Source organism: Antennarius striatus, chromosome 14 (assembly GCF_040054535.1).
Source record: "Antennarius striatus isolate MH-2024 chromosome 14, ASM4005453v1, whole genome shotgun sequence".
In the NCBI taxonomy this organism is placed as follows: domain Eukaryota; kingdom Metazoa; phylum Chordata; class Actinopteri; order Lophiiformes; family Antennariidae; genus Antennarius; species Antennarius striatus.
In genome coordinates, this window is record NC_090789.1 from 4,584,954 (window position 1) to 4,594,743 (window position 9,790).

Here is a 9,790-nt window from a genome sequence, read left to right on the forward strand (position 1 = left end):
ATTCAGATGGAAAACCTTTGGCTTTATTGTCTTAAAACTGGGATTTTTCCCCCCTCAAGACACGTATATGTGTGAGTGTTTAATAAGACAAAGTTCTCCCTGTTATCCTTAGATAAAAGGTTTTGCATGCAGACGGTGGGCTGCAGTCACCAGACGAGGGATTCTGTAAACCGTATTTGGAATGAATCCGTCCAGATGATCACTCCCCCCCCACCCCCCTTATATCCTGTCCAGCCCAAACAAACTCTCCCTCGCTCGCTGGAACCGGATAGAAATCTCCACATACATCTCATTCAGGATATTGAATTCTGACTCAGTGTCTCTCTCTTCCTCTCTCCATCTGTCTCCGACTCCTGCTGTCGTCTGTCTTTTCTCCTTCCTCGTGCGTTTGTTCTCTTTCCTTCTGTTATAGCTCTCCCTGTAAAAGGCATTTGGCGAAACATTATGCTCAGGGGATGTTTACAGTATCGTTTGCATGATTGACTGAGGAGGGGTTAATGAAACAGTCCCACCTTTTAGAGTAGACAGAACATGTTCCAAGCTGCCATGGATGAAATACAAGCATCTCTCTCCAGAATCGGCGGTGTAGTGTAGTGTTACATTATTAAGGAGGCAATAGAGGCAGGAGGGAAGTAATGGCCGATGGGAATGACTGCAAGGTGTGGTAAATTTTCACCTGAAGGAAAATCTGTAACCTAAATGGTTTAACAGGTTGCAGAGTGGCCATAATCCAGAAAAAAAAACATATAAAGTATTGATTTTACTAGAATTGATGCCCTTTTATACCTCTGTTTCCCCCTATGGTGAGTCAATATTACACCCATATATGTCAAAACTCATATAATGATATATATATAGAAGCTGAGCTTCATCACACGGCGATCATCTGAAGCTCAAAGTGCTGCAAAAAAATAAAATAATATAGCCTGTGGCGGAAAGCTCTCATTTAGCTGTATGTGGGGAAAAAATGGCACGTCTGAGTTTCTCTGTTACTAAGACAACTTTTGAGCAACAAATTTTGTTTGAGCTGTGGCTGCAAGCCAAAGGAGTCATTTCACACGACGGTGCAACGAAGCCTCAGAAACACCATTTGCTCCTTACCAGTCCACCTAATGAATATAATTGTCAGCCATGTTGATGTTAGAAGGTGAATTCACTTTGAAGTTGTCATCTGTACACAGTTGCCTTTTGATGTTGCTGGGATGATTCAGACGTGCCTGTATTTTTTGTGTGTGTGTTGTTTTTTTACACACATACTGCAACATGAATATGAATGAAAGGAAAATAGTCTGTTTTGACCCCAAACATGCTTATTAAGAGGGGAAAAAAAATTCCACCGCTAACCCCCCACCCCCCCTACACACACACACACACACACACACACACACACACACACACATACACACACGCAATGTGTGGTCTGGGGCGTTAATCAAAAAAATAAAGTAAAAAAAGGAAAAAGAAGGAACGTTTTTTTTTTTTTTACATTTCAAATTTGCTGCATTTCAAAAAAGCTCCAGTGTTGGCGGTTTATGCCGTGCGTCACGGCTTGGCAGACAAAGGATTGCAGGCAGAGATGACTCCGGTGACAAATGGGCGGGTAGGAATTTGCTCGGTAGCCCATTATTACCATGAAACACGAGAGCTTCGGCACCACGCTGCAGCCAATTAAAATGTGACCCCGTATTTCACTGTTACAAAGGGGTGATATATGGAACATATTTTGCATCATGTGTTGAATTATTGAAAGTATGGCGTGCGACCCTGAGTTTAAAAAATGCAAGAAGCGAAAAAATTAACATACAGGGGAAAACAAAGAGGGTTTATGAAAGACGATGTCATGGCTCGTCCGTGACTCTGATCCCCCCCCCCCCCGCTCCCCAGAGCTGCTCTTGGTTTTTTTTTCTCTGTGCCAGTGCCCCCGTTTCGTCTTCGTCTTCTTCTTCATCATCATCCTCTTTGTCTTCTTTATCTTCTTCTTTGTCTTTTTTATCTTTATGGATCTTAATGAAAAAAGTTAGAGAGTGATCCATCAGCTTGTAAGGACAAACACCCCAATCTACGAGGATTCTAAACCATTTTAAAATGATTTAGAAGGCCGCTGATTAATCAATCATTCCTCTGTTTACAGTTATAAATATGTGGACAATGGGTGTACCAATGGAAGGCTGTATGTTTTTTAAGGTTTATGTCTTTGAAACAAATATCAGTAGGAGTTTAGTGCTGTTATTCAAAGCCAGTTTCTATAAGCACATAAAAAAAACCCCCCAACATTCCTCATTTCAGAACGTCTCTCTCGACGCCGTCCTGATCTGTTGCCGTGGGACTATAATTACGGCTACGTGACGAGTTAACGGTAAAGCTTTCCAAATGCATTACTTCAGCCGGAGGAGATCCAGCCAACCGGGTTACATCCTGATTACAAGAGGAGCAGACATCCGTATGTCGGCGCGCGGGGAAGTGCAAGGACTAACAGGCTGACATACAGGGTGTATGCTTAGTGACTGTAATCACTCCTGGTGCCAGGTGCTGCCTGGTGTGTGTGTGTGTGTGATCAGTAAACACAGGATTCCCATCGGCAGAGATAATACCAGTTACAGTGGCTCCGGGAAAAAGTCGACCATCGACTCAGAAATGAAGACAGACTGCCCTCAATAAGTTTTTCTTTTTTTACAAAGTCTTTGGAAATCAGAAGGTGATCTCAGATCCGCGAATCGTCTGGTGCAAAACGTCTGTGGCCCTGTCGGTAAACACACACACACACACACACACACACACACATACGCACACACACATACGTACATAGTTTATTGTTGACTTCTATGCTGACAGGGTTACCTTGTTGCTGAAACACCAGTGTGTCATTACCCTTTGTATTTGTCTTTCAACATGTTTTCAAGCTTTCCTATTCGCCGGCGTCAAGTCGGATTTAGCGCGTGTTAAAATACACATGCGTCATGTGGATTTATTGCTTTTGAGATTTTGTTTTTAATACATGGGGGGGGGGTCAAATCTGCTTGATAGGCAAATAAATAAATAAATAAATAAAAGTAGATGACTGTCAGAGTGCAAACCACAGTTTCCTTATTATGTCACTGGCGCTTGGATGCAATAACCCCATGACGGTTTGGCAATGATTGCCTGACCATGAAAACCCCTAGAATTTGGAATGACATCATCATCATTAGTTCATTGGCTGTTCCAGATAAACAAGATTTCACTTATGGTGAAACTCATTGAATGTGACACCTGACTGTATCACCCCGTTTTAAACATTTAATGTGCGGTGGATCCTATGAGGATGTCATTGTGTAAGTTCTGTCAGAAATTGCAGGCATTAGTCATGAGGTCAGCAAAGCAAAAATCTCACAACTATACCCCAGTCCCACAACGGCCTCAGATGTGGATCGCCACCAGAGTTGAATGGATTATTCCTTGGGTCATGCCCTACCCCTTCAAACAATTTTCAATCCATTCATAACATTTGGAGTAATCCTGCTTAACAGAGACAGACAGACAGACGCTGGCTAACACACAACATCCTTGGCGGTGGTCGTAAATACAGTCGGGCTACAATCTACAGCCCCTCCCGCTGCCAACAGGCTGCTTTTCTTATGTGGTTAACGGCGTTGTCGTGGGTTTATAATGTTTTTTTTTTTTGTTGTCGACTCAAACCCTGTATTAACCCCTTCACCACCAAAGCTTTGGTGTTGCTGTGGAAACAACACTTTTCTCGACCATTCACTCTTCAGTTTTTACAATCACGTCGAAAAGACAATTTTATCCACTTGAGACCTGATTCTTTTTTTTTTGTGTTAATATCTAATCAATTTTTTAAATAACTTAACTGTACTTATGAAATACAATTCCTTCATTTTATTGATCCTTTGTGGCGGTCGGAGTTTATCCCAGCTCATAATGACTAGGAGGGCAGAAGCCATCAGTTGATCAACACAGCCGACCTGATGAAAGCATTCACACCGTCATTCACACTTCTGGGCAATTACTGTTGATTCCCAATTGTGTTCCATAATTTATTGATATTTAGATGTTTGGGCAGACTAAAGCCTCCGACTTTCACCTGAAAACCTCAGAGATTATGGTTATGCAGGAAGACAAGAAGACTTACAGGCTGTTACAAGTCGAGCCAACACCTATTTAGCAAAGCATTTGTACAAAACGGATGACCTTTTCAACGTCTTTAGGACTCCTGGCGAACCGTGATTAAATTCTTTTGAACAGTTTCCGCAAAGGAACCTGTTAGCTGGCCCTCCAGTTTATTCCGGTGAGGCGTTTTTGAAAGGAGTGCCACAAATGTTTGACCTTTATCGATGTGTTGCTCAACATCGAACGCAACAGAAAATTGTGCAAGCCCTCCAGACGAAATGCGAATGACACAAATGTGAAATATTTAAAAGAAAAACATGCAATAAAGTTTAGCTAAAAGCCCCTGTCCTTGTTCTTAGAATGTTGTTATTTGCTTTGGGCAAATGGGTTGCAGTTGCTCAACTGTGCAGCCACCATTTCAAAATTTCAGACACACACACACACACACACACACACACCCACATCCACACACTCTTGGGGAAAAGAAAGTTGAGGCAATTTGCTGCATTAGTTATTTTTCCATTTAGTTCAATTTAACAGACCCTCAAATTAGAAACACCTTGTTTTACTACAGTGAGCCATCTCATTCACCTAACTCCATGCTCTTGGTGAACTGTAACATGAAGAGATTCGGTGCTCCCCCAACCCTGAACTTGAGAAAATACATTAAAGCTCATCTCTGTTTGTACCTGAGATTCCCAAAAATCTCGTCTGTCTGAAGGAGCTGATTTTAGGTTATATTAATAAACCTGAGGAATGTATTTGTGAGAATCTGGTCTGAATTAGCTGCACTAGTTTGACCTCCATATATCCAGGAGTTTGATGATGGGTGGTCCTCTGTTCCATACTTAATACCCAGTGTTCAAATCATAGAGTTGTTTCAGGTTGTGGCCTCGGGGCGGGATATACCCCTCCTGATCCACCTTGGAATAAAAAGAAAGTGCTCTCACAGCAGCGCAGGGAAAGTCCACTCTGAAGCAACAAGGCCTACTTTGCTTATATTCCATAAAATGACAGTGGTTTTTGATATGAATTTACCCTGGAGAGTTAGAACGCCATTCTAAAAGCAGTTTCTGAGAAAAAGTTCCAGGTCCATGAAACTGGAAATCCCCAACACTTTTGCTTATTTCATGTGAATAATCAAACGTTAAAAAAAAATTAATAAAAAAAAAATTCAGCTCTCGCTTCGTTTCCTCTTGATTTCACTTGCTGGAGGAAAAATAAGAGAAATGAAATGTCCGTATCTGTTTGGCCTCTGGAGATCACGAGCTCACCATGGTGTCCACCCTTCATGAAACAGTCCTGCCCTTGGCCAGAGCTGTCAGTTTTGGTCTCCGGGGTTGGACCATATGTGAGTTGGCTCTCTTCTCCATATGAAGGTCAGCCCTGATGGGACATGTGAAACCCCAGATTGTCACCCCTCGGGTGTGGAAGTAGGCTAATTGACTTCAAACCACAGTGTGTGACATCAGGACACGCTGACTGGGTGACTAAAAGGACACTTTATAGAAACATCCTCATTATGAAAACTTTGACTTATTTACTGGTTTTTAATGCATTTTGTTTTTGTTTGCAGCATAAAAACGACAAATGTGGTGTGTTGTTTTGTACAGCTACTCATTTTTTTTACACACACACACACACACACACACACACACACACACACACACACACACACACACACACACACACACACACACACACACACACACACACACACACACACACACTGCAATCAACAATAATCAGCTAACTCTTATCAGCTGTGGTGAGTAGATTCAGTAATCAAAACCATTTCAAACAGCAAGTTCGTCAAACCCTCACATGATCCTCGTTGCCCTGCCTTCCCTCCACTTCCTGTGTTCCTTTCACGGCTGTTAGGCCATGTAAGGACAAATCATTGTGGGGGAAGTGACAACCTAAACGGTGGTTTAGTTAGTATTTGCTGATACGTCCAGTAGGAGCTGCCCTCTCATGGAGATGAGCCAGGGGGAAGAATTGTGCAATCAATGGGCTTGCTTAATTATAATAGATCAAACACGAGCTCCATGGCAACCCTCGCCACATTTTCCAAAACAAAGGTCTGCGAAGCATTCAGCCTGTGCGGCGGCTGTGACATAGTGTTACGCATGGCTGACGCAGCGGCGATTAGCAGAGGCTCAGTGTTTATTCCTAGGGATGGGTTCACGGTGATGGATACTGTCTTTCTCTGGGTACATCTCAACACAGAGCATGTAATATGTCTATATTTGTATCTAAATCTATATAACCACATCTCTATGTATTTGTACCCTTGTCCATCTATAACCTTTAGTATCCATATCTATAACTACCTACATGTGTTTGTATCTAGATTCATCTATAACTGTTTGTATCTATATAACTACAGTATATAACAATGTATGTAGTTGTATCTTTATGTATAACTATATATTTATATCTATAAGTATAACTATATATATAACTATATATGTATTTGTATCTATCTATGCCTATATCTCTCTATGACTATCGTATACATCTATCTATACTGTAATCATATATTTGTATTTTTGTATATTTTATATATATATATATATATATATATATATATATATATATATATTATATATATATATAATGGAAAAGTATTTAGATGTGGTGTTTTTTTAATGTTGATTAAAGGATTCCACATTCCTGCACATAAAATCTCATTTTTCATTCTAAACTTTACTCATCAGAAGAAGAATGAGCTCTCAAACAAAAGGTTGAGAACCCTCCCAGATACACCCCACCAGGTTGGTAGATTCCCAAACACGGCCTCCTCATCAGCACCCTCCAATTCATCTCGGTGTGAAAATTTAGAGTTGTTTATACTGACTGAATACAGTTCACTTTGTGTACTTTTAAATGATTTATGGAGACTCCAAACAGTTTGGGATGGCTCTTGCAACTACCGTTGCACCGGCTTATAAAAAAAACATTTCAAAACACGCTTATAAAGTGATTCATCACCAACTCCTACTTTTCTCTTCGCTCTCTGTGGAACTCATTGGTGTTTTTTGAGAGTCGTGACGGAGACGGACACCCTTGCCTGTCGTCTATCAGCTAGCAGAAGGACCCCCGTCGCTGGTGGCCCGTCGACTGGGGGGTCCTTCTGCTTCGCACACCAGATCTGTCGTGGTGAAACTCGCTGGAGTTGGCTCTCGCTTCCGAAAACCACGCACCAGTCCCCGAGAACAAATGCTCCTCGAGCGCAAGTTAAAACCCTGAGATGCATACCCTCATAACTCATCCTTTTCTCTGCTCTTTTGCTTGCTCTGACCTCTCTGCGCCCTTGTTTATTTATTCCTCCTTCTCATTCTGTTTTCTCAGCCTTCCTCCCGCCTCCGCTCTACTCGTCTCAAAGTAGTGTCAAATTCCCCAGTGTGCTTGTTATGTCGGTTTCTAATGCAGCATCGCCCGAATTGCAAGCGACCTATTCTTGGATGCCCTCTATCAGTTCTCATTCATGTGTAAGAGGGGAGCTCTCGGACGTTAAAGCAGCTCAGTGTGTGTGTGTGTGTGTGTGTGTGTGTGTGTGTGTGTGTGTGTGTGTGTGTGTGTGTGTGTGTGTGTGTGTTAGGGCAGGTCAGTCATGAGAGCAGAGAGTCTGCATTCCTTTGTGCAGTACTAAATCCTCATGGGATAGACCTCATTAGTGGACTAGTTGTTCTCAGGCTGTCTCACAGAGGCTGCTACAGTGTGTGTGTGTGTGTGTGTGTGTGTGTTTAGATGAAAGCATTTGTTTACACGTTCACACTACTTTTTGTATCCTCTCGGCTGTTTCGTGTGTCTTCATGTCCCGTCATTTCACGATGCTCCCATTGAATCCTGCGTCTGAGCGTAGCATCATCGTAAGACAGGTTGGACGGCTGCTTTTCTGGCTGCCTGCCTACATTCTGCCGTGCCCGTGTGATAGTCAGCAAGGGGGGAACCACGGAGAGGTCAGCAAAGTCCACAAGGGGATGAGATGTACTCAGAGATGCACCCCAGGGACAGGCTTTCCTCGTGGACTCGCAGAAATGAATGAATGAGCGTTACTACATCCTCTCTTTTCACCACACTGTCAAGTCATGCAGTCAACCCACAACTTTTTTATTTTTTTTTATTTTTCAAAATGTAGAAGAATGCTGTCTTTGTTATACAAGGAGGGGGTGGAAAAATATTTATCATGACCCCGTGTGGACTTTCGGCCACTTCTCACTTTCCTGTGAACTGAAGCTTACCTGAGAAACAAAGTCTGCAGCAGCCTCAGCCTTGTGTTTGCAGAGGAATGACATCATGTATTTTATGATATTTGCTTAAAAAAAAATGAGGCTTCTATTTGAATATTAACAACGGCTTTCGTTTGGAGAAACGTCTGCAGTGCTGCTGTGCTCATTCTTTTTTTTTGTGCGTCCATGTTTCTGGGTGGGCTGCAATCTAAACTACATCTATTTTTATAGAAAAAGGGATCTGTTCAATGGTTTTTGGAAAAATATGCAAGTACAATAATTTCCTCACAATTTTGTTGTGAAATTTGCTGTTTTTTTGTGTTAAGTGAATATTTATGATTCCGATTATATATTAATAACACACATCTGCAGCAGGGACAGGGTTAAGTTAATGAGTTGTAAGTTATGGTTGACGGGACTGTTTTATTCTGGGACGTGGCTTTTAGGAACGTTCGGTCCTCAATATGCAGGAATTACAAACGTACAAGCTCATAATGACCCACAAAGATCTGGACTGATGACTGACACGGCTCACAAAAACAAGGTGGACACACACACACACACACACACGCACACGCCAAGGCTGAAGCAGCAGCGAGCTCCCGATCAGGCATGAGCCAAGGCCTCCCTCGCTGATCACAACACGGCGAGTCCGATAAGCCGTTTTTTTTGCGCAACACACAGATGCAAGCCCGCGCTCTTTCCCTCCCTCCTTCCCATTCCTTTGAAAGCGTATGATTTCGAAATCGTTAACAACAGCCAGGGGGCAGAGGGTGGAGGAAGTTGGTTGGCAGGCAGAGTTTAAGGCCAACGCTCTGAGGCTGTCATGCAGTGGATACCTGCGTAAACACACACTGGAAAAAAAAAATTGCATCACTTTGAGGCAATAAAAAAAATCTGAATTTCATCACTTCAGCTAAATTAGACTACGAATGTGACCTTAGACTTTAGACAGATGTAAGGGACTATAAATATACATCAAATCTGACACACGCACACACACACGCACACACACACCAGGACACACAGATTTACAGTACATTTCTGTGTTTAAAGCATAGTTGTGTCTGGATTTATGTTGGTACCTGTGATGCTGAACACAGGTCAGATAGAGCTTAGTAACTATTAAGACTTGACAGCAGGTAATGCTGATCTTCACTGTCGCAGAGTAAATCAGGGAATTGGGAGGATTGGCAGTAGCTGAAAATACTGTGTGCCAGGAAGAAGGTCTCAGGCTGCTGGTCGATAACCAACATGTGACCAGAAACACACACTCGATTCTGTTTTGTGAGGATTGATAGGGTTAAAGTTTACAGTTTGAGCTTAGATAGTGGTGAATGTTTGCTTGTATTTATTTATTTTTTCAGATATGAAAACCAAAATCTTTTTCCTCTAGACATTTTTAAGAGGAACATATTTTGATGAGCAGGTTTTTTTTTTTTTTTGGT